Source organism: Castor canadensis, chromosome 14, assembly GCF_047511655.1.
Source record: "Castor canadensis chromosome 14, mCasCan1.hap1v2, whole genome shotgun sequence".
In the NCBI taxonomy this organism is placed as follows: Eukaryota; Metazoa; Chordata; class Mammalia; order Rodentia; family Castoridae; genus Castor; species Castor canadensis.
In genome coordinates, this window is record NC_133399.1 from 19,324,366 (window position 1) to 19,349,595 (window position 25,230).

Here is a 25,230-nt window from a genome sequence, read left to right on the forward strand (position 1 = left end):
TTGATTAGTTGTGGAAAGAGTAGAGGTGGGGCTATGTGTCATTATTCTTTTTAATTACATTATCTGTTGCTCCTTTTTAAAATATTTGGGAGTTTTAAGAAGCAGAATATGGGACAAGAATGCTCTGAGATGAGACTTCATCTTCACATCCTTCCCAAGAGTCTTCACCTTCATCCTCACAGTGATAGCACAAATGCTGTTTGTACAATGACTAATCAACCACCAAGGAGGAAAAGAGAGGAATGGAGTGCTATGTGTTAAATTTTGTAAGCCTCAAAATTCCTATGTTGAAATTTCAACACCCAACAAATCAGAATATAACAATATTTCAAGGTGGTTCTTTGAATAAATAATCAAATTAGATATAGATATGTCTTTTCTGCAACAAAATTAGTGATAAGGGCAGAACAGGATCTGCCTGGAACTGAGCAGGGGAGGGGGAGGAGATGGGAGAGGGAGCAGGGGGGAGAAATGACCAAAACAATATATGCACATGTAAATAAATTAATAATTTAAAAAAAGAAAATAGTCATTTGTGTAAGCACTCATCCAATATGACCTGTGTCCAATATAAGAAGAGACTAGGACACAGACGCTCATGGAAACAAGACCACACTAAATCAGTAACAACCCATGGAAAAGTGCCTCAATAAAAACATGACAACATTTGATCTTTGAAATCCTACCTGCACCTATGAGAAAATAAACTCCTATTTAGAAACTCCTATTTTAAATCACCTGGTTGTGGACAATTGCTGTGGCAAACCTAGAAAACTAATACATTGATCAAAACTCCTACTCAACACCACCACAAGAACTCAATTGGCTATCAGGATATTTGGAAACACTCACCATGTTTGAGGAAAGACAGATTTCTGATCTGAAGGGAATTTGTCCTGTTCTAGCTGAGAGAGTGAGGCTAGTGTTCTGGGTGACCATTAATGTCAATGTGCATGGGAACTTGTTAAGAGAGTGACACACAGTTGACAAGAGAGGCATGGGGACTTGTTCTCCATAATCTAATGAATATCCTCTCTTATTGCCTCCTCAGGATGAAATTGTCATAAAATACCTGCTCAATTTCCAAAGGCTTTAGTAATTGTCCATTACTTGGCCAACTTCACCGCAATGGTGGTCCTCATATCACTTAGATGTTGAAGACAGAAGCTCTGTTCTCAGAAGTAGACACATGGCTTACTATCATGGATTCCTAATCAGGAAAGAGCATGTCTGGGTATAGTCTCAGGGGTTGATTCCTGACTGACTATGTGGTGTTGTTGAGTCATGGAGGCAAATGCCAACTCCTACAAGTCTGCATTATGTAAAGCTACTCAGTAGACCATTTTAATACCATTTCCTTAAAGATTTACTGTGTAGAAGGGAGGAGTTGAAAATGCCCAATTCCCTGACCCCTGAAGCCAAGCATTCAACATCTGGTTGTGTACATTTTTCTGGTCAACTATTTCATAGCACTCTGGGAGTGTCTTCATAAAGTTGTTGAATATTTGCTGATCTGTAGTTTTCTCTTTTCTTTTGCTGCCTTTTTTGTAGTTTTAGGGATCAAATTTAGGAACTTAAACAGTGAGGTAAACCCTCTGCCATTGATATCTATACCCAGCCCTTGGTTTTCTCAGACAGCTTCTCAGTATGTAGCAGAGGCTGCCCTTGAATTTGAGGTCTTCTTTCCTCCTCCTTACATATGCTGGCATGACAATCATGCACCAACATGTGTGGCCTGCAATCTTAATTTTTTGGCAAAGAAGATTCGAATCTATTTTCCAACAAGAATGCTGAATGTTGAGGTCCTTTAAGAAGGGCTAGTTGTAACTATTTAGCATTTAATAAATTCATTTTGCAACTCTGTAACAATACACTTAAAGCACAATGTTCCTCATATTAAGGAACTATGAGTTAAATTATATTTCTTTCTTTTGAATTAAGTTGATAATTCAATTAAAGTATTACCAGAATCCAGTACTATGCAGATGCTTCCATATACTCAGTAGTTTGGTTACATTTCCATCATAACCTAACAAGTAGAGGTGGTATTCTGTGTTAGTATTTATTTTCAAACATTTTATATTTAGGGACTTCAATATTTTCATGTATCTATCAACATACTTTGCACCATGTTAACTCATAATATATGAATTAATAATTGTCAAGTATACTATTTGAAATTTGTGGCACTATGGTATCATAATGCTTTTATGCCATCATGCATTTGACAAAAGCATTAGTAAGGGACAAAATATGCAAAGGTTCCCATCATCTTATAGAATAAGATCACTTTTCCCGAATTAGAAAGTGAAGAGTAATAATTATAAAATCTTCTAATCATTATTGTGCTTGACTTTCCAAGTGAACTCTGTCTCACAACAGAACCATGTTCCTCCTGCAGCTAATCACTTCTGTGGTTGGCAAAAAATGGAACCAAAATACATCCATTGCCATAACTAGAAGCTGTGGATGTCATTTGGAAATATGAAAGTAAATTGATGTGGTGGAGGACAACTCTTGTCCCAAGATTCAAGAGAATGAGGCAAACAGATTATGATACAGACTAAATGACATGACTCTGGATCAAGAAATCAAATAAAAGTTAAGGTAAAATGAACTTTACTGATATAACTAAGTAATAAAAATAGGGTAACTATTCTGCATTATAAATACATTAAATAAAATCAAAATTTTCCTAAATAAGAGGGAGGCAGAGGAAGACTGAGCTTCAGAAGAGAAGCAAAGGGATAACAGAAGCACAGACAGAAATGAAAAAAGGACCCTAGGCCAAAGAACACAGGTTGCCACTGGAACATGTGAAAATCAAGACAACTCATTCCATCCTGTGTGCTTCCAAAGCCACCCACACCAAAACTGTGACATTATCCAATGAAGCTGGCTTCAGAGTTCTGACTTCCACAACTATAACAGAATATGTTTCCATTGTTTAAAACCATGGGATGCATATAATGTATTACAACAGTAGACAATGAACATAGGAAATTTCCCAACGCATGCTGATGATACAATCAGTGTTTCACCAGCAAATGCTGGTAACATGCTCATAGATGTTCTTCAAATTTAGAATATAACTACCCTATTACTTAGAAAATCCATTACTGTGGAAATATCCAAAGGAAATAAAATGATTATACATAAATTAGCTGCATTCCCACATTTTCATAATATTATTTGCAATAGCCAAGATACCCATGGATAGATAAATGGATAAAAAATATGCTGCACACCTCAATATTGAATATTGAACAGCCATGAAAATGAATGTGGAGAGAGAAATTTTGTTAGCATATGGTCATTGTACAGGGGGGTTTCATAGTGACATTTAAACATGTCTTTAAATACTATATCTTAATTAGATTCACCTTCTTCATCATTCCCCCTTATCTCTTCCTTGTCCCTTTTAGACCAATTACAACAGGTTTTTAGTGTTCAATTTTCATACATGACTACAAAGTACAGCCTCTGTATTTGCCCTCCTTCAACCTCTCTTCTTGCCCTGCCCCTCCAGCTATATCTACATTCAGACAGGTCTTCTTTCATCTTCCTGTCCTCATTTCCTAAAGTGTACTGATTGTTCAATGGGGTTTTGCTTTGGAATTTCATATATGAAGGTATTCTACTTTAATCAGATTTACCCTTTCTATTACTTACTCTTTTTCTGTCACCCTGCTTCTTTATTATTCAAAAGATTTCAGTGTATTTTGTTACACAAAATATCTTCATACACAAATGCAATTATTCCAATATTATTTACTATATCATTCTGAGAAGAGAGGCTTTAAGATGGCAGATTAGAGACATCTGTCACCTCACTGCATTATCACAAATCTGAAACAAAATCACCAGGTTTTGGTTCAAGGAGAGTTGGGTGACATGGAAAGGAATGGTAAGAAAACAGTTAGAAATTAGATGAAAGTTAGAAACTAGATGAAAGCCAGAAATACTGAACTTTAGATTTATAAAAAAAAAAACAATAACAAGCCTTAATACAGAACAATAAGGAAAATGGCAGAGAAATGGGAGAATCACTCCAGCAGTGTTGGAAATTCAGGGAGATCTACAGCTGTGCACAAAGTAGCACTGTATAGAAATAAAGTTTAAGATGGGAGATATACACACTGCCCAGTAAGCAAATGCTGGTGACATGTTCCATACCACTTTGTAGTTTGTTTAATGGTGAGGTAGAGGGGACTCAACCCAGGTAAGATCTTACTTAAACCTCTCAGCTGGAAAAGATGAAGTGTTGACATTTTTGTATTTCCAACCCCACAGAATTCTCAGACTCCACTGGCTAAGTAAGCAACCACACTGAGAATCAGTGTGCAACCAGCAGAGATCCAAGAATGAAAATATAGAAACTATCTCTAGACAAGTGAGAAATTCAACATTAAGATTAGGAGTTTTTTGCATTGCATTTGACTGACATATCATTGTGAACTCTAAAAATCATAGGTTCAGAACATTTATATCAGTTAGTTTCATAGCTCAAATAGTTCTTATGTTCTTAAATTCTTATATACATAAAAGAAGACAAGTAAAAAGAAATAAAGGGGATTTGTCAGTATTTTATAAATTTGACATGACAAAAACAATTCATAAAATGGAAGGATAAACCAATAACATAGAAACTGACAATCTATTATACATATATATACATAAATATAAATATAATTGAGGATTGCATAAATATAAATATAAATATGTAGCTGATAAAAATTAAATTCCTCCACAGATTGAAAGGAAGAAAAATGTATAAAATGGGCAAAACACTTAAGCACCTGTTCCATCAAAATCATTGGTGTATTCATCATTTAACAAACATCTGTTGAGTGCCTGCTATGTTCCAGATATGTGGTCTCTGTCCTCATGGCATATCCATTCTTTTATGGTCTGAATACTTGTGTCCTCTAAAATTCAGGTTTTGGGGAGCTAACTCCCAACACAGAAAGCTGGGTAGGTCATTTTACCATTCTGAGCATCATTTGTAGTAGTGTCTAATGAAGTTCTCAATAGTATAAACCACACAGTGTGGAGTGTTCTAAAAACTAAATAAAAGAATTCTTATATGCTTCTAAACACAGAATCACGTGTGTAAAGTATCCAAGCATATCCCTTTGAATTATCAAGCATTTTTAAACTACCTGATTAAGTGGATAGTTACCTTCTTTTACGAAGTTCATTGGTTTGGAAAAAAATACCACAAAGCCAAGCATTGTAGTAATATGGTTTTTACAACAAGTGATCACAAATCATCCCCTTCTTTAAGAGAGGGATAGTAAAATTTCTGGATATATCAGGGTCTGTGTTCCCAACACAAGTGAAGACTTTGAGGACCCATGGGACCTACTCTGTACAAAAGTTCTTCAAACTTGGAATTTGGAGAAAATTTTAATTGAGGATTGCATAAAGTGTGAGGAATTGAGATGTCCAGAAGTCCAAAGAGTTCATTGTGAAGGTAATAAAAACTGATTTACCTGACACTTCACCAGGTTTCTTGGGAACAGAGAATCAGTATAAAAAACAATCTGTGCAGAGATTGACCTTCTGGGAAATGATGAGCTCAGAGTTGAAATAATTGTAAGGACATGTACCTAAGGAGCAGACATATGGACTTTAAATACCTGTCCCACCATTGCCACTCAGTGTGGGTATCTTTGGTCTGGATGTGTCATGGTTGTTTCCTTGGAGTCCCTCATCTAGTGAAGGGATATGTGTTTGTTCCTTTCCTGCTGTCTGGTCTCATTACATTGTTTCAGTATCCATCATCATCATCATCCACCCAAGGAAGAATTAGCATTTACACACAGAGACTTTCTATTCAGATAACCCATTCTGGTCCACCTGACAATCCAGCAGGTGATTTGGGAGAAATTCTGAGACACAGAGGCAAGAACATTTACCTAAGGTCACACAAGAGCCAGTACAGCCCAGCTTGGAGCTAAGAGATGATTGGCTGTTTGCTTGCTTGTTTGATTAAATCATGGATGTGTTATTTACTATGCTAAGAAGGGAAGAGAACATTGGGATCAGCAATGTTGGGTTGTTGTTGACGGTGAAGTGATGACAATTGAAACACAGTTAGAAAAGAGACTGAGAGGCTTATAGTGGATTTAGTGTCCGTAGAACATATGTCCCAAGATCCTTGCAGGAAATTTGGAGAAAAGGATAAATTGGGCATTAGTTGTGGAAGGACATGAAGTGAAGTTTTTCTGAGATGGAACACCAGATTTCTTTGCTGATTATTATTTAATGTCTAATACAATTATGACCATTTTAATGTAATTTTGTAGTCTATTCTTTCTGTATTTTTTTGGCAGTGATACATTAGACTATAAATCCTTTAAATTTTATTTTAGGAAATATTGCTATCTTCTGACTTCTTTCTTATTTTATTCAAGATTTTACCCACCCATGAATTTTATATGTGGTTTTCTTGATGATACTCTAAAATGTAATGTGAATTGCTTACTTACATGATTAATTCATCTGAGTTTTTGTAACTTATGTGAGCTCTGGGACCAAGCTCATTTTCATTCATATAGAAGTTTCTACAACTCAATTAAAATATAAGCTAACTGTATATCATCATGTAAAGTGAAAAAAATCCAGTCCCAAAAGTATAAGTATTGCATTTTTTTACTGATTTGTAGAAGCTCGCAGGAAAAACAAAAACAAACCCCCCCAAGGTTGTGACAGTAAATAGGGGTTTATTATGGAAGTTAAAGGGGGACGAAATGGTGGAAAAAGCAAGAAGAGAAGAGTAACAGAGGTGGTGAATATGATCAAAGTGCATCATATACACTTATGCAAATGTTACTATGGAACACACAGCTTTGTACAATTTAATATATACCTAGTAAAATCAGTAACCTTCTTAAATGATACAGTTTTGTCATATGTTAAATCTACCTATATACTAAGGATGATACATGGTAACCAAATATATGCAATGGACCACAGCATTAGATGTCATTCCTCATTATATCCTTCTACAACTAGGCCATTGCCAATTAAATTATTAATCCATCTTTTTTTCTTCTTTTCTAAAGCTTATTGTCTCAGGTATTATTTTACAGTAATGGAACCTGACAACAAATACACAAGGGTGTTTGTATATTGCTCCTTCAAAGACATTGTTTATAAACCATCCACTCCATTTATTTTGCTCATAGCTCAATAAATAAAAGCTACTTTTTAAAAATCTCATGAACTGATTTAACTTTCCAGGACTAGGAGTTATGTTGGTATCTAACTAGGTATCTAAGATCCTACATTTTTATTTCTTAAAATTTTTGGAGAGCCTTGAGTTTTATTTTTATTTATTTAAAAAAATTATTATTCATTTAGTCGCATGTGCATACATTGTTTGGGCCATTTCTCTCCTCTGCCCCCTGCTCCCACCCTCTCCCCCCTCCCCCCTCATTTCCAGGCAGAACATGTTCTGCACTTTTCTCCAGTTCTGTTGAAGAGTAGAAATAAGCAATAATTAGAAAGACACAGCATTTTTGCTAGTTGAGATAAGGACAGCTATACAGAGAGATTCCTAGCATTGCTTTCATGTACAAATGTATTACAACCGAGACTGAGTCATCTAACTGATCTTTACACTGGTTCCTGATCCCCTTCTCATATTGACCTCTGTCGCTTTAAGGTTTCTGTATTAGTTCCTCTGGAGTGGGGACATCAAATGCTTTCATGTTTTAAGTTTTCTACCTATCCCCATAACTCTCCTATGTGTTCTCCCCTTGTCATGTGACCCAAGTCCAACAACATTGCTGCATTTGCTCTAGATCTAAAATCCACATATGAGGGAGAGCATACAATTTTTGGTCTTCTGAGCCTGGCTAACCTTGCTCGGAATGATTTCCTCCAGTTCCATCCATTTACTTGCAAATGATAAGATTTCATTCTGCTTCATGGCTGAGTAAAATTCCATTGTGTATGAATACCACATTTTCTTGATCCATTTGTCAGTAATGGGGCATCTTCATTGTTTCCATAACTTGGCTATTGTGAATAGTGCTGCAATAAACATGGGTGTGCAGGTGTTTTTGGAATAACCTGTGTTGCATTCCTTCAGGTATATAAAAAAATTTTGGTCTCTTGTATCGTTTTTTTACTTAATTCTTGATACTAACTTCAATTTTGTTTGACAGAGTTGTTTTGAAACTACTCACTTTAACATATTCCAGCAACTTCCATGATTTGCATGTTACAATTACTCCTCTGATTTTTTTTTGTATTCTGTGTAATGCAGACATATTTTCATAACACAATGAAAATACAAAAGTGAAGAGAGCGGGTGAAGTCTGTGCTCATTTGTATCTTGCACCATGATGTTGAAACACAGAAAAGTGTAGGAAATGTGTATATGATTCAATGTCCTCAGGAAGCAGCCACAGGCAGGATTCTTTCCAGTGTGAAAGGCAGGGATTGTCATGGCATACGCAGGGATTTATAGAACATGCTCTGGGAGGTTTCACATATTGGATTAAACCACATGCAGGACCACACTGTACCTGTTGGCTTTTTCCATGTAATTCAAAATTCAAAGTTTTTCAGTAATGCAAAAAACAGCACAAGAAAATGGAGATCAATTCTACCTCATCAGTTATTCTCCATAAAAATCAATTGTCATTTGTCTTTCTGTGCTACTTTGCAGAATAAAAAATTACCAGCTGGCTTTCCCTGTGAAATATAAAAAAAATGATCTCCTGAAATAGAGATTAGAGCAGTGTTGGTGACTGACAAAGGGAGGGTCAGAAGTGGAATGGGGAAAGGTTGATCATAGGATAGAAAATTACACTCACATGGAAGAAATAAACTATGGTGCTCTGTGGCACAGTAGATTGATTCCAGATTAAAATAATGTATTATACATTTTACTACAGTGGACATGGAGGATTTTGAATATTCTCAGCAAAAAACATCATAAATGTTTGAGGTTATGGAAATGACAATTGCCCTGTTTTGAGTATTGCACATGTATACATGTATTGACACTTCATATTGTATGACATAAATATATACAAATATGTTGTGCATGGTCAAGATCATAATTCTAGCTTCTTGAGGGCCAGAGATCTGGAGAATTGCAGTGTTATACAAGTTCAGTCAAAAACCTCATGAGACCCCATCTCAACCAATGAGTAGATATGATGATGTGTGCTATAACCCCCAAATACATAGGGAAACACAAGTTGGTTTCAATCCAGGCCTGTTCAGCCATCAAGGGAGACTATCTCAAAAACAACCAAAACAAAAAGGGCTGAAGCATGACTCAAGTGGTAAGCTACCTGTCTAGCAACCCCCAGTTCTTTTCAAAAAAGTAGAGGAAAATTACTAAGCTTCAATTCAAAAAGGAATAAAAACTGTTATCCCAAATAGAGAATTTAATACTGAATGTCAAGGGAAAATCCCTTCTCACAGGTAACGTGAAACTGCCCAAATATTGTGTTCATAGTTTTCCTCCCTGTGCTCTAAAATGTGAGTCATAATACAAAAAGCCTGAACATTATAGAACAGATGAAAATAAAAGGAGATAAGTTTGAATCAGAAGATAATTTTTCAACCAGAAAAAAATGTAAATTCAGTAATGCCTGGACAGAAAACTGTGTGTTTGAAGTTGTAGCAGCAATGAGTTTGGTTGATCCTCATAATCCTGTCTTGCTCTAGTCCTCCTAGTAACACTGATTTATTCTTGACATTGGGCAACAGATACAAGTCCTTTCTTCAGGGGCTTTGCCCTGGACATTCCTTTTTCCAGACACAAGTATCTACAGATAACATTTTAGCTTGCTTCCTGTCTTCCTGGACTTTTTTGCAAATGTCACCTGTCTGCTATTCTTGCCTGAACCCCAAATACAAAACAACACTCACTCTGGGCTTTCTGCTTTATAATTTTTTTCCTTCAAAGCATCTGCCACCATGTGAAATGATCCACATTTATTTCCTTACATGATTGTATTTGCATTCGTTTGTTGGTATTATCTCCCCCACATTAGATTAAAGGAAATTTGGGTTGTTTTCAGAGATCAGTCATATCCTGGACAGTGCTAGCAATGTGATATTCACTAAATTATATTCCTCAACTGGTTGAAAGACACTGTCACAAATTTTTGAATGACTTCTTGGAAGAAGGCTGAGAATGGGACAGGAATTCCAAATGGCATGTGGAATGCCCTACAGGGCACCAGATTTGTGTGCAACATCTATGAATTCATGTCTATACTGTAGAATTTACAGGAGAGTTTTTCTGTTATGTTGTATTGAAAATTGTGTGATGAAACTTTTCTCTCTTTATTAGTCACACCAACCACACGGAGGAGAAAATGATACTCTTATTTCAGGATTTCTACTATTGGGAATTTCAGAGGACCCCAGTTTGCAGCCAGTCCTCTTTGTGCTGTTTCTGTCTATGTATCTGGTCATGCTGCTTGGGAACCTGCTCATCATCCTGGTAATTGTCTCAGACCCCCACCTGCACACACTAATGTACTTCCTCCTCTCCAACCCCCTTGGCTAACATAGGTTTCACTTCCACAATGGTCCCAAAGATGCTGGTGAATATCCCGACAGAGAGGACGGCCATCACTTATGCAAGATGCATCACCCAAGTGCATTTTGTGTACTGGTTTCAGGATCAGACATCTTTCTACTAACATTGATGGCCTACGACTGCTTTGTGGCCATCTGTCATTCCATGCATTACTTGGTGATCATGAGTCACTGAATTTATGTTTTGCTGATTCTGGTGTCCCGAGTCTTGGCCATCCTGCATTCCACAGTAGAAACCTTAATACTGCTGTGATTGTGTTTTTGGGTAGATGTGGAAATTTTCCACTTGTGAACTTAATCAGGTGGTCCACCATACCTGTTCTGACACTTTTCTCAATGTTGTGGTGATTTATTTAGCAGCTGTGCTACTGACTTGCTGTCCCCTTGTTGACATCCTGTACTCTTACTCCAAGATAATTCGCACTACCCGTACAATCTTATCAGCTCAGGGGAAGGATAAAGAATTTTCCATCTATACATCTCACCTGTCAGTGGTCTCCTTATTTTATAGCAGAAGTTTAGGAATGTACCTTAGCTCTACTGTCACAGAAAACTCATATTCCACTGCAAAAACGTTACTGATGTACAATGTGGTCACCCCCATGTTGAACCCCTTTATCTTCAGACTGAGGAATAAGGATATCAAGAGGGCTCTGAAAAGACTTTTCCAGGTAAAATTCCAATGACATTCATTAAAGAGATTGAAAAATCTACTGTGAAATTTATATGGAAACACAAGAGGCCACGAATAGCCAAGGCAATACTCAGTCAAAAGAACAATGCAGGAGGTATCACAATACCTGACTTCAAACTATATTACAAAGCAATAACAATAAAAACAGCATGGTACTGGCACAAAAACAGACATGAAGACCAGTGGAACAGAATAGAGGATCCAGATATGAAGCCACACAACTATGAGCAACTTATCTTTGACAAAGGAGCTAAAAATATACGATGGAGAAATAGCAGCCTCTTCAACAAAAACTGCTGGGAAAACTGGTTAGCAGTCTGCAAAAAACTGAAACTAGATCCATGTATATCACCCTATACCAAGATTAACTCAAAATGGATCAAGGATCTTAATATCAGACCTCAAACTCTTAAGTTGATACAAGAAAGAGTAGGAAATACTCTGGAGTTAGTAGGTATAGGTAAGAACTTTCTCAATGAAACCCCAGCAGCACAGCAACTAAGAGATAGCATACATAAATGGGACCTCATAAAACTAAAAAGCTTCTGTTCATCAAAAGAAATGGTCTCTAAACTGAAGAGAACACCCACAGAGTGGGAGAAAATATTTGCCAATTATACATCAGACAAAGGACTGATAACCAGAATATACAGGGAACTTAAAAAACTAAATTCTCCCAAAACTAATGAACTGATAAAGAAATGGGCATGTGAACTAAACAGAACTTTCTCAAAAGAAGAAATTCAAATGGCCAGAAAACACATGAAAAAATGCTCACCATCTCTAGCAATAAAGGAAATGCAAATTAAAACCACACTAAGATTCCACCTCACCCCTGTTAGAATAGCCATCATCAGCAACACCACCAACAACAGGTGTTGGCGAGGATGCGGGTAAAAAGGAACCCTCTTACACTGTTGGTGGGAATGTAGACTAGTACAACCATTCTGGAAAAAAATTTGGAGGCTACTCAAAAAGCTGGACATCGATCTACCATTTGATCCAGCAATACCACTCTTGGGGATATACCCAAAAGACTGTTACTCCAGAGGCACCTGCACATCCATGTTTATTGCGGCACTATTCACAATAGCCAAGTTATGGAAACAGCCAAGATGCCCCAGCACTGACGAATGGATTAAGAAAATGTGGTATCTATACACAATGGAATTTTATGCAGCCATGAAGAAGAACGAAATGTTATCATTCGCTGGTAAATGGATGGAATTGGAGAACATCATTTTGAGTGAGGTTAGCCTGGCCCAAAAGACCAAAAATCGTATGTTCTCCCTCATATGTGGACATTAGATCAAGGGCAAGCACAACAAGGGGATTGGACTATGAGCACATGATAAAAGTGAGAGCACACAAGGGAGGGGTGAGGATAGGTAAGACACCTAAAAAACTAGCTAGCATTTGTTGCCCTTAATGCAGAGAAACTAAAGCAGATACCTTAAAGCAACTGAGGCCAATAGGAAAAGGGGACCAGGAACTAGAGAAAAGGTTAGATCAAAAAGAATTAACCTAGAAGGTAACACCCACGCACAGGAAATCAATGTGAGTCAACTCCCTGTATAGCTATCCTTATCTCAACCAGCAAAACCCCTTGTTCCTTCCTATTATTGCTTATACTCTCTCTACAACCAAATTAGAGATAAGGGCAAAATAGTTTCTGCTGGGTATTGGGGGGGAGCGGGAGGGGGTGGAATGGGTGGTAAGGGAGGGGGTGGGGGCAGGGGGGAGAAATGAACCAAGCTTTGTATGCACATATGAATAATAAAAGAAAAAAAAAGCATAATGGTGCCCCTTGTACTTAGACTGAAACAGTGTCCACGATTGCTGAACTCAAATAGTGTAAGAACTTTTGAAAATGTCACAGTGTACCTCCAGCAAAGCAATAATAAATATTTTTAAAATTTCAGGGTCAGACCTGGGGTTCATTGATGAGATAGGAAATTAGAAGTTTTCCCTTCTATTTTATTTCTGGGATTTCTCATGTTCTGATTTCAGATTTTCTCTATAATTCAATTACTAAACTTGCTTCAGTACATTCCTTCTCATCATGACATACAGTTGTCTCTATTTTCCAATCTTCCAAATGATTTTCCATCTTTGGATTAGAAATACTTGGAAATTCCCACTTATCTTATACCTCTGTGGGGTAAATATGCTTATGAATAATGTCATCTCAAATGGCATATATCACACCAAATATTTTTTTCTTTTAATTTATTTAAAATAGGCATAATATTCACTCTTAGGGGGGAAAGCTCTTCATTTAACATGTAAAGCCCTATGTATAAATAAATGTGTAAATAAATGGAAAGTAATCGTTTTTCACTTGTATGTTTTTTGTTTTAAATTAGGATATATTTGTTGTACAGAGGGCATTCATTGTGACAATTCCAAACAGGTTTATAAAGTACATTGTTAGAAACAAAGCTTAAGAGTTAGCTCAGTGTTTAAGGTTTGTCTGGGATACAAAAGTCCAAATGTGCATCCATACCCCTTCCAGTCAGAGAGGGTGAGGAATAACAGAGAGAACTTAAAAATATCTAATAAGTTCAAAAGCTTCCCTTTTTTTGACTGTATTACAGAACCAAACCTATGCCCTTGAGGATACCAAAACAATAAAACATCATTTCTCAAAAGACAAAAACAATGACAGTTCTAAGTCATAAGACATCAACATTAGAAAAACAAACTCAAATGGAAGAGTAAAACGAAATTCATAAAGAATTGCAAAAAAATGTGTGAAGTGTTACATGGAATATTAGAGGTGATTTTTCCAGAAACTTTCACTATTAACCTTATTAATTGGTTTTCTATATTTAATTTCATTTTTGCTTGAGACATCATAATTGCACATATTTTATTTGCAACATGAATTTTCAGGATATGTTTAATGATCAACCCAGGGTGCTGAGGACAGACATCACATCAAACATCCAACATTTTGCTGTGGTGAGAATATTCACAGTCATCCCTTCCAAGTATTTTGAAAATGAAGTACATTATCGTTGATAACAAAATATACTCTTCCAATCTTGCAGTAACTCCTAACTTGTTGATCAATCATTCTTCATTCTTGCTCTTCTTCTCCTTCCCAGCCTCTAGTATTTTACTTCATTTCTGTGAAGTCTACTTTTAAGATCCCACGGGAAAGGCCAATTGATATTTTCTATTTTGTGGAATAAGCCAGACATAGAAAGACAAATGATAGTTCTTTTTCATGGACCATAACAGATGAGGCAGACCACTTTCTCCACTTCCAGTGTGATATCTATTCTGTATCATACAAGGGCTTTCTAATTTGTCTTTGACCAAATACAATGGGCATATGCCAGTCCTGCCCATAGTTTCATCAAGCATGCATGATCCCCAGATAACATATTCTGTAATGTTCTGCACACACATGACAATTATTCTCTTTTACCCTGACTAAAGTCCTGCATGTGCCTGGTTCCTAAGGGCACTGCATCAGACACAGATTTAATACACTGTGATATGTCTCAAAATTATTATGTAGGACCCAAATGAGCAGAGACTTGACCTATTTTGTTTGGTTTTCTGTTTTCACGGTGGCATGCAAGTACATCTTCATTATACGTAGCAAAATAATGGGGGAAATTGTGACATGACATGCAAGGAATACCAAGGGATAAAATAGGTTATATGAGTGATTTCCAAAAAGCTTAAAGTTGAATTTAGCATTAAGAATTAAGAGAAAAAAAGATATATAATACCATAATATATTGTTATCAAGAGAGATTAATAATTCAATTGATAATTACCTAGACATAAAAGAATATAATGAAGAAGAACCCGCAAATATTGTGGGTGTTGCAGATTCTCACATCATGCATCCTATCCTGAGTATATTCAGACATTAGCATATGGGATAGCTGCATTTTAATTGAATTGTAAATGCTACATAGTTACATTAAAACAAGGATAAATGACTATCTGTCTGGAGGAAAATCAAGTTGCTCTCTTTTTTTAATATCTTACAAAAACTGCGAGGAATTAGAGACGTTAATATTAGAGTAAAGATTTACATTTTGGATTAACTTCAAGTTCGTGGGTAAAATCAGCATGATTAAGGCACGATTTTCAGAAGAAGGAATAAGGAAATGATTTAATAAAGAAAATTTCTCAATATTTTGGTAAAAATATCAATCCAGAATTATAGAGAGAAGTAACAAATTTGAGAATTCCACTGAAATATTAATAATAAGCAAATCAACAGAGTGCTCCATCTCAGAAATAAGAAATGTCCTCACTTTATTTCATGTCCCTCCACAGGTAATGCTCAAGTTCTGTTTTCCTCATAAACAGATTTAAAGTACTTTAAGTCTCTCAGTCCCTCTTCTATCTGTCAGTGCCATCAGTGTCAACAAGACCCCAGCATTCCTGAGGTCAATGTTCTAGCATTCTGAATAAACACAATGATTTAATTAAGAAACCAGGCAAACAGCCCTGTCTTTGGGCTCCCAAAATATCTATCCCATAGCAAACTTCTGAGATCTTAGGCTCAACTGGATAAATTTTATGAATTGAAGATTCTGTATGGAAACCAAAATTCTTCCTATGTGGTTGATAATAGAGACTGAAGCTATGTGGTTAAACAAGAAAGGAGGAGAGAGTCAAGTGTTAGGCTCTGAGCCATATGTAGTGCTGCAAAGGTAACAACCATGTCCTGTCCAGATCAAGGTCACACATACTGAAGGAGAGAGGCAAGTGAGGTATTTCCAGCTGTCTCTGTACTCCTCAGGAACATTTCTGTCTTATTATACCAACCCCAAGATCTCCACTTCCCATGGGACACTGCTTTTCACAAAAAGCAATTTTTCCTTGCTGATCATCTATTCCCATGACACCTGGTTAAATGTGAGGCAGGAGTTATTATTAGTTCTCCATGAACTCTTTGGCTATCAGACATCTAAGCTTCTCATACCCCATCCCAACTTCCAAATAAAATTGTTTTCAACAATTAAACGAGGAGAATTCCAAGATGGCGGCTAGAGGTAGGAAGCAGAAAGCGACCCTCCTATAGTGAAATCTTGGAGAGACGCTGGAGACACACTTTGCAGGCATAATCACTGAGAAAAGGCATAACTTTGACTCCTCCACATCTCCAGCCGGCGCAGAGAATCTCCACTTCACGTTAAACGGAGAAACGAGGAGGGCCCCCGGGGACGCCAGTGGCCAGCGCCCATACGGTTTGGGAAGACGCGGACGAGGTGAGCTTCGCGGTACCACGGTAGCCCCACAGACAAGCCTGGGCCAGAGCAGTATAGCCCCCTGGACAGACTGACCTCCACCCGGGAAAAAAAGAGAAACTGAGTACTAAGCAATAAGAACAGTTAAGACACGCTGGAAAGAGGGTGGGGTGCCCTGAGCGCTGAAGATTGGGGGAAGGGAATCCTTCCCAGGACTGTAAATACACAAGCTGGGCGGGCCGGAGAAGCTCTGGCAGGAGCGGGGCGCGCCCAGCAACCAGGAGTGGGGACGCTTGTGAGAGGAGGGAAGACCCACTTCCCACGTGAACTGTAAATAAACACGCAGGCCTGACAACGCAGGGCACTGTCACCTTTCCCAGTGCTTGGAAAGGGAAAAGGCTGTAGCAGAGGCCCTCGCACAGGAGAACTCTGAGCAAACAAAGCCTGTGGGACCAGGTGAGTGCTAGCTCACCCCAGAGATCTGCATAAATAACGCCGCCAGCTACAGGCTGAGAGCAGCAGGCAGGCAAGCCACAGTTGCAGATACCACTCTCAGAACTGCCTCCAGACGCTTTTTTTTCTTTTTCTCCCTACCTTTGATGAGAGAACAACCGAATTACACCTGCAAGCCGAAAAACTTACTGAAACTGTATTGCATTTGAACTGGGGACACTTGGTGGGGCTTTTTTTTTTTTCTTCTGTGTGTGTGTGAGTGTAGTTTTGTTCTACTTTATGCATCCCCTTTGATGAGACAACTACAGAACAACATCTGAGGCACCAACTCCAGGACTGGAGATTGAGACGGACATCCAAATTATTAAGACTGAAATTGCATTGCATATAAACTTGGAAGTTTTTTGGTTTTTTTTTTTTTAATTTTCTATTTTCCATTTTATTTTAATTCATTTTTATAAATAGATATTACTTTCATATACATATTTTTTATTTTCTTATCTTTGATTTTCAATCCTCTCTCTGTCTCTCTATTGTCTGTTCAGCTTACTGTCGATTAGTACACTAACACTCCCTGTTTATACCTTTGAAACTCTCTTGTCTGATACCTTGTTCTGCTTTCTCCCTCTTGTCTGTATATTTGTTTTCCCCTTTTCTTTAACTTCTTGCTTTCCATCTCAGCTCACTCTTCCATTCTCAATATTACCACTGTTATTATTATAAGCTAGAAAATACTTAATTACACACAGTACAGGGACAGTAACAACACCAAGGACAATGAGAGGAAGACAGAAAAAACAAGGAAACCAGTTTCCCCACAGCAAAAAATTAGTACAGGAACCAGAGGGGAATGAAGAGAACAGAAACTCAGATCCAGACTCCAACAAAATGAAGATAAACTATGCCAAAGGACCCAATGAAGCCCACAAGAATAATTTAAAAGAAGACATACTACAAGGACTCAATGAGAATTTTATAGAGATGATACTGGATAGGGTCAACCAAAATGTACAGGAGACACTCAAGAAATTCCAACACAATAAAAATAGAGAATTTGAAAAAGCAAAAGAAGAAATAAAGGAAACCATAGAAGCACTGTATAAACACCAAAGTGAAAGAGAGAACACAATGAATAAATGGATAAATGAACTCAGGACAAAAATAGACAACAATAAAGAAGAAAACAGCCAGGATATGGAAAACCTCAGAAAAAAGAACGAAACAGAACTGCAAAACAAAACGGAAGGCCAATCCAGCAGAATAGAACAAACAGAAGACAGAATCTCAGAACTTGAAGATGAAATGGTAATTAAAGGAAAAACTGAAGAACTATTAATTAAACAACTCAAGACCTGTGAAAAGAAAATGCAAGAACTCCCTGACTCCATCAAAAGACCAAACTTGAGAATCATGGGCATCGAAGAAGGAGAAGAGGTGCAAGCGAAGGGAATGCGTAATATATTCAACAAAATAATAACGGAAAATTTCCCAAATCTAGAGAAAGATATTCCCATACAGATACAAGAGGCCTCCAGGACACCAAACAGACCAGATCAAAATAGAACTACTCCACGACATATCATCATTAAAACAACAAGTTCAGAAACTAAGGAAAGAATATTGAAGGCTGTAAGAGAGAAAAAACAAGTAACATACAAAGGTAAACCCATCAAAATCACAGCAGACTTCTCAACAGAAACATTAAAAGCAAGAAGAGCGTGGGGTGAGATCTTCTGGGCACTGAATGAAAATAACTTCAACCCCAGGATACTCTACCCAGCAAAGCTATCATTCAAAATAGATGGAGCAATAAAAGTCTTCCATGATAAGCAGAAACTAAAACAATATGTGACCACAAAGCCACCATTACAAAAGATTCTGCAAGGGATCCTGCACACAGAAAGTGACACTCAACTTAACCATGAAAAGGCAGGCAGCACCAAACCACAGGATAAGAAAAAGCAAGGCAGTAGAGAGTAACATCAAGTTAGGTACACACAATCAAACCTTCAAACAACTAAGATAACTAAATGGCAGGAATCACCACATATCTATCAGTACTAACACTTAATGTTAATGGACTTAATTCACCCATCAAAAGACACCGTTTGACAAAATGGATTAAAAAAGAAGATCCAACAATTTGTTGCTTACAGGAGACTCATCTCACTGACAGAAATAAGCATATGCTTAGGATGAAAGGCTGGAAGAAGATTTACCAAGCCAATGGCCCCCGAAAACAAGCAGGAGTAGCAACACTTATCTCTGACAAAGTAGACTTCAAACCTACATTGATCAAACGAGATAAAGAAGGACATTCCATACTAATAAAAGGGGAAATAGACCAAAAGGAAATAATAATAATCAATCTGTACGCATCCAATGTCAACGCACCCAATTTCATCAAACATACCCTGAAAGACCTAAAAAGCATATATAAACGCCAACACAGTGGTTGTGGGAGACTTTAACACTCCATTATCATCAATAGATAGGTCATCCAAACAAAAACTCAATAAAGAAATCCAAGATCTAAAATATGCAATAGATCAAGTGGACCTAGTAGATGTCTACAGAACATTTCATCCAACTTATACACAATATACATTCTTCTCAGCAGCCCATGGAACCTTCTCCAAAATAGATCATATCCTAGGGCACAAAGCAAGCCTCAGCAAATATAAGAAAATAGAAATAATACCATGCATACTATCTGACCACAATGCAGTAAAAGTAGAACTCAACAACAAAGTAAAGACAAAAAACATGCAAACAGCTGGAAACTAAATAACTCATTACTTAATGAAGAATGGATCATCGATGCAATAAAAGAGGAAATTAAAAAGTTCCTAGAAGTCAATGAAAATGAAAACACAACCTACCGGAACCTATGGGACACAGCTAAGGCAGTCCTGAGAGGAAAGTTTACAGCCATGATTACATATATTAAAAAGACTGAAAGATCCCAAATCAATGACCTAATGATACATCTCAAACTCCTAGAAAAACAAGAACAAGCAAATCCCAAAACAAATAGAAGGAGAGAAATAATAAAAATAAGAGCTGAAATCAACGAAATAGAAACCAAAAAAACCATACAAAGAATTAATGAAACAAAAAGTTGGTTCTTTGAAAAAATAAACAAGATCCGTAGACCCCTGGCAAACCTGACTAAAATGAGGAGAGAAAAAACCCAAATTAGTAGAATTAGGAATGCAAAAGGGGAGAAAACAACAAACACCATGGAAGTCCAGGAAATCATCAGAGACTACTTTGAGAACCTATATTGAAATAAATTTGAAAATCTAAAAGAAATGGACAGATTTCTAGATACATATGATCATCCAAAACTGAACCAAGAGGAAATTAATCACCTGAATAGACCTATAACACAAAATGAAGTTGAAGCAGCAATCAAGAGTCTCCCCAAAAAGAAAAGTCCAGGACCTGATGGATTCTTTGCTGAATTCTATCAGACCTTTAAAGAAGAACTGATACCAACACTCCTTAAACTGTTCCATGAAATAGAAAGGGAAGGAAAACTGCCAAACACATTTTATGAAGCCAGTATTACACTTATCCCAAAACCAGGCAAAGACATCTCCAAAAAGGAGAACTATAGGCCAATCTCCTTAATAAACATTGATGCAAAAATCCTCGACAAAATAATGGCAAACCGAATTCAGCAACACATCAAAAAGATTATTCACCACGACCAGGTAGGCTTCATCCCAGGGAGGCAGGGGTGGTCCAACATACAAAAATCAATAAACGTAATAAACCACATTAACAGAAGCAAAGACAAAAACCACTTGATCATCTCAATAGATGCAGAAAAAGCCTTTGATAAGATCCAACATCATTTCATGATAAAAGCTCTAAAGAAACTAGGAATAGAAGGAAAGTTCCTCAACATTATAAAAGCTATATATGACAAACCTACAGCCAGCAGTATACTTAACGGAGAAAAATTAAAACCATTCCCTCTAAAATCAGGAACCAGACAAGAATGCCCACTATCTCCACTCCTATTCAACATAGTACTGGAATTCGTAGCCAGAGCAATTAGGCAAGAAGAAGGAATAAAAGGAATACAAATAGGTAAAGAAACTGTCAAAATATCCCTATTTGCAGACCACATGATCCTATACCTTAAAAACCCAAAAAACTCTACTCAGAAGCTTCTAGACATCATCAATAGCTATAGCAAGGTAGCAGGATATAAAATCAACATAGAAAAATCATTAGCATTTCTATACACTAACAATGAGCAAACGGAAAAAGAATGTATGAAAACAATTCCATTTACAATAGCCTCAAACAAAATCAAATACCTAGGTGTAAACCTAACAAAAGATGTGAAAGACCTCTACAAGGAAAACTATAGACTTCTGAAGAAAGAGATTGAGGAAGACTATAGAAAGTGGAGAGATCTCCCATGCTCATGGATTGGTAGAATCAACATAGTAAAAATGTCGATACTCCCCAAAGTAATCTACATGTTTAATGCAATTCCCATCAAAATTCCAATGACATTCATTAAAGAGATTGAAAAATCTACTGTGAAATTTATATGGAAACACAAGAGGCCACGAATAGCCAAGGCAATACTCAGTCAAAAGAACAATGCAGGAGGTATCACAATACCTGACTTCAAACTATATTACAAAGCAATAACAATAAAAACAGCATGGTACTGGCACAAAAACAGACATGAAGACCAGTGGAACAGAATAGAGGATCCAGATATGAAGCCACACAACTATGAGCAACTTATCTTTGACAAAGGAGCTAAAAATATACGATGGAGAAATAGCAGCCTCTTCAACAAAAACTGCTGGGAAAACTGGTTAGCAGTCTGCAAAAAACTGAAACTAGATCCATGTATATCACCCTATACCAAGATTAACTCAAAATGGATCAAGGATCTTAATATCAGACCCCAAACTCTTAAGTTGATTCAAGAAAGAGTAGGAAATACTTTGGAGTTAGTAGGTATAGGTAAGAACTTTCTCAATGAAACCCCAGCAGCACAGCAACTAAGAGATAGCATACATAAATGGGACCTCATAAAATTAAAAAGCTTCTGTTCATCAAAAGAAATGGTCTCTAAACTGAAGAGAACACCCACAGAGTGGGAGAAAATATTTGCCAATTATACATCAGACAAAGGACTGATAACCAGAATATACAGGGAACTTAAAAAACTAAATTCTCCCAAAACTAATGAACCAATAAAGAAATGGGCATGTGAACTAAACAGAACTTTCTCAAAAGAAGAAATTCAAATGGCCAGAAAACACATGAAAAAATGCTCACCATCTCTAGCAATAAAGGAAATGCAAATTAAAACCACACTAAGATTCCACCTCACCCCTGTTAGAATAGCCATCATCAGCAACACCACCAACAACAGGTGTTGGCGAGGATGCGGGGAAAAAGGAACCCTCTTACACTATTGGTGGGAATGTAGACTAGTACAACCACTCTGGAAAAAAATTTGGAGGCTACTTAAAAAGCTGGACATCGATCTACCATTTGATCCAGCAATACCACTCTTGGGGATATACCCAAAAGACTGTTACTCCAGAGGCACCTGCACATCCATGTTTATTGCGGCACTATTCACAATAGCCAAGTTATGGAAACAGCCAAGATGCCCCACCACTGACGAATGGATTAAGAAAATGTGGTATCTATACACAATGGAATTTTATGCAGCCATGAAGAAGAACAAAATGTTATCATTCACTGGTAAATGGATGGAATTGGAGAACATCATTCTGAGTGAGGTTAGCCTGGCCCAAAAGACCAAAAATCGTATGTTCTCCCTCATATGTGGACATTAGATCAAGGGCAAACACAACAAGGGGATTGGACTTTGAGCACATGATAAAAGCGAGAGCACACAAGGGAGGGGTGAGGATAGGTAAGACACCTAAAAAACTAGCTAGCATTTGTTGCCCTTAACGCAGAGAAACTAAAGCAGATACCTTAAAGCAACTGAGGCCAATAGGAAAAGGGGACCAGGTACTAGAGAAAAGGTTAGATCAAAAAGAATTAACCTAGAAGGTAACACCCACGCACAGGAAATCAATGTGAGTCAATGCCCTGTATAGCTATCCTTATCTCAACCAGCAAAACCACTTGTTCCTTCCTATTATTGCTTATACTCTCTCTACAACAAAATTAGAGATAAGGGCAAAATAGTTTCTGCTGGGTATTGAGGGGGGGAGTGGGAGGGGGTGGAGTGGGTGGTAAGGGAGGGGGTGGGGGCAGGGGGGAGAAATGAACCAAGCCTTGTATGCACATATGAATAATAAAAGAAAAATGAAAAAAAAAAAACAAAAAACAATTAAACGAGTAATGAGAAAATGTTTTATACACAATGCAGAATTATTCACTCTTAAAGAATGAAATTATGTCATTTGCAGGAAAATGTGTTGAAATGAATATCATCATATTAAGCAAAGTAAACCACACTAGAAGACAAGTACATTTGTTTCCCATCATATATGGAATATAGAACTAATAAAATGGCATGACTGATAATATGTGGACTTTTGGTGAGGGGTAACCTGTGGCAGGTGGAAGGAACATGAAAGTGTGAAAGGAGATTATGTTGAAAGTTTATTGTGGGCTCAAAAGAAAAGGACACACCGAAATCCATTAAAATCGTAAGAAGGTTAAAAATAAGGTTTTTGTGGGGATGGGGAATATCACAGTAATAGAGATGGTGAATATCCAAAATGCATAGTGCCCCTGGACAGAAGTCTAACAATGAAACCCCCTCTTTGTACAATTAATATGCAGCAATAAAATAATTTTTATAAAACCTTGAATGAAAACAATTTTGAATACTGTCTTTAAATATCAGAACTAATGCCAAAAATACAAATTAACCACTTACTATACTTGTCCTGTTTTGTTCCCATTGGTTACTGTAAAGTTTAGAAATTGCTACATAACACACATTTCAAAATGCAGATGGCTTAATAATACACTTTTTACAAATGGGACTTTGTGATGGGAGTTATTCTGAGATTCACCAGTCCTCTTCTGCATCTGCAGCCAGTTGTTGGTCAGCTCTTCCCATATTAGCTGGATTTTCCAGTGCATTTGGTACTCACTACTGTTTCCTGCTCAAGAGTGACTTTGAAAGGGAAGCTGATTTCTTCTTCCCATCTCCCTGTATTCCAGCCATTTAGCTTGGACTTGACTCATGACTGAGGAAGATTTCCAATATAATTCAAGAGAAATGACAGCCATGATTTTTTTCAAATGATTCAATCTTTTTTTTCCTTATTCTTATGTTCATACATTGTTAGGGCCATTTCATCTCCCTGCCCTTCTGCCCTCACTCCCCATCATCCTGGCTTCAAGCCAGAAAATGTTCTGCCCTTTTCTCCAATTTTGTTGAAGAGACATAAGCAATAATAAGAAAGACATAGCATTTTTGTTAGTTGAGATAAGGATAGCTATACAGAGAGCTTCCTACCATTGCTTCCATGCACATGTGTATTACAACCAGAATTGATTCATCTCTACCTGACCTCTTCACTACTTCCCAGTCACATTTCCATAATGTGCTCTTCTCATTTTAAGGTTATTGTATTAGCTTCTCTGCAGTGGGGACATCAAACACTTTTAAGTTTTGGGTTTCCAAACTTTCCCTATTCCTCCTATATGTGTTCTCCCCTTAGCGTGTGACCCAAGTCAATCATATTACTGCATTTGTTTTAAATCTAAAGTCCACATATGAGGGAGAACATACGATTTTTGGTTTTCTGAGCCTGGCTAACTTTGCTTAAGATGATGTTCTCAAGTTCCATACATTTACTTGCAAATGATAAGATTTCATTCTGCTTCATGGCTGAGTACAATTCCATTGTGTATAAATAACACATTTTCTTAATCCATTCATCAGTACTGGGGCATCTTGGCTGTTTCCATAATTTGGCTATTGTGAATAGGGCTGCAACAAACATGAGGGTGCAGGTGCTTCTGGAGTACCCTGTGTCGCATTCCTTTGGGTATATCTCCAGGAGTGGGATTGCTGGATCATATGGCAGATCTATATTTAGTTTTTTAAGACTCCTCCATATTGTTTTCCAGAGTGGTTGTCCTTGATTACATTCCCACCAGCAGTGCATAAGGGTTCATTTTTCCCCACATCCTCGCCAATATTTGTTGTTGGTGGTGTTTTAATAATAGCTATTCTAATAGGGGTAAGGGGGAATCTTAGCCTGTTTTTTTTTATTATTCATATGTGCATACAAGACT

General features: G+C 37.2%; 1 pseudogene; it reads left to right on the forward strand.

The window, feature by feature from the left end:
- Window positions 1-10,450: 10,450 nt before the first annotated feature.
- Window positions 10,451-11,264, forward strand: LOC141416147 (olfactory receptor 7A10-like; annotated as a pseudogene).
- The last annotated feature ends 13,966 nt before the right edge of the window (window positions 11,265-25,230 follow it).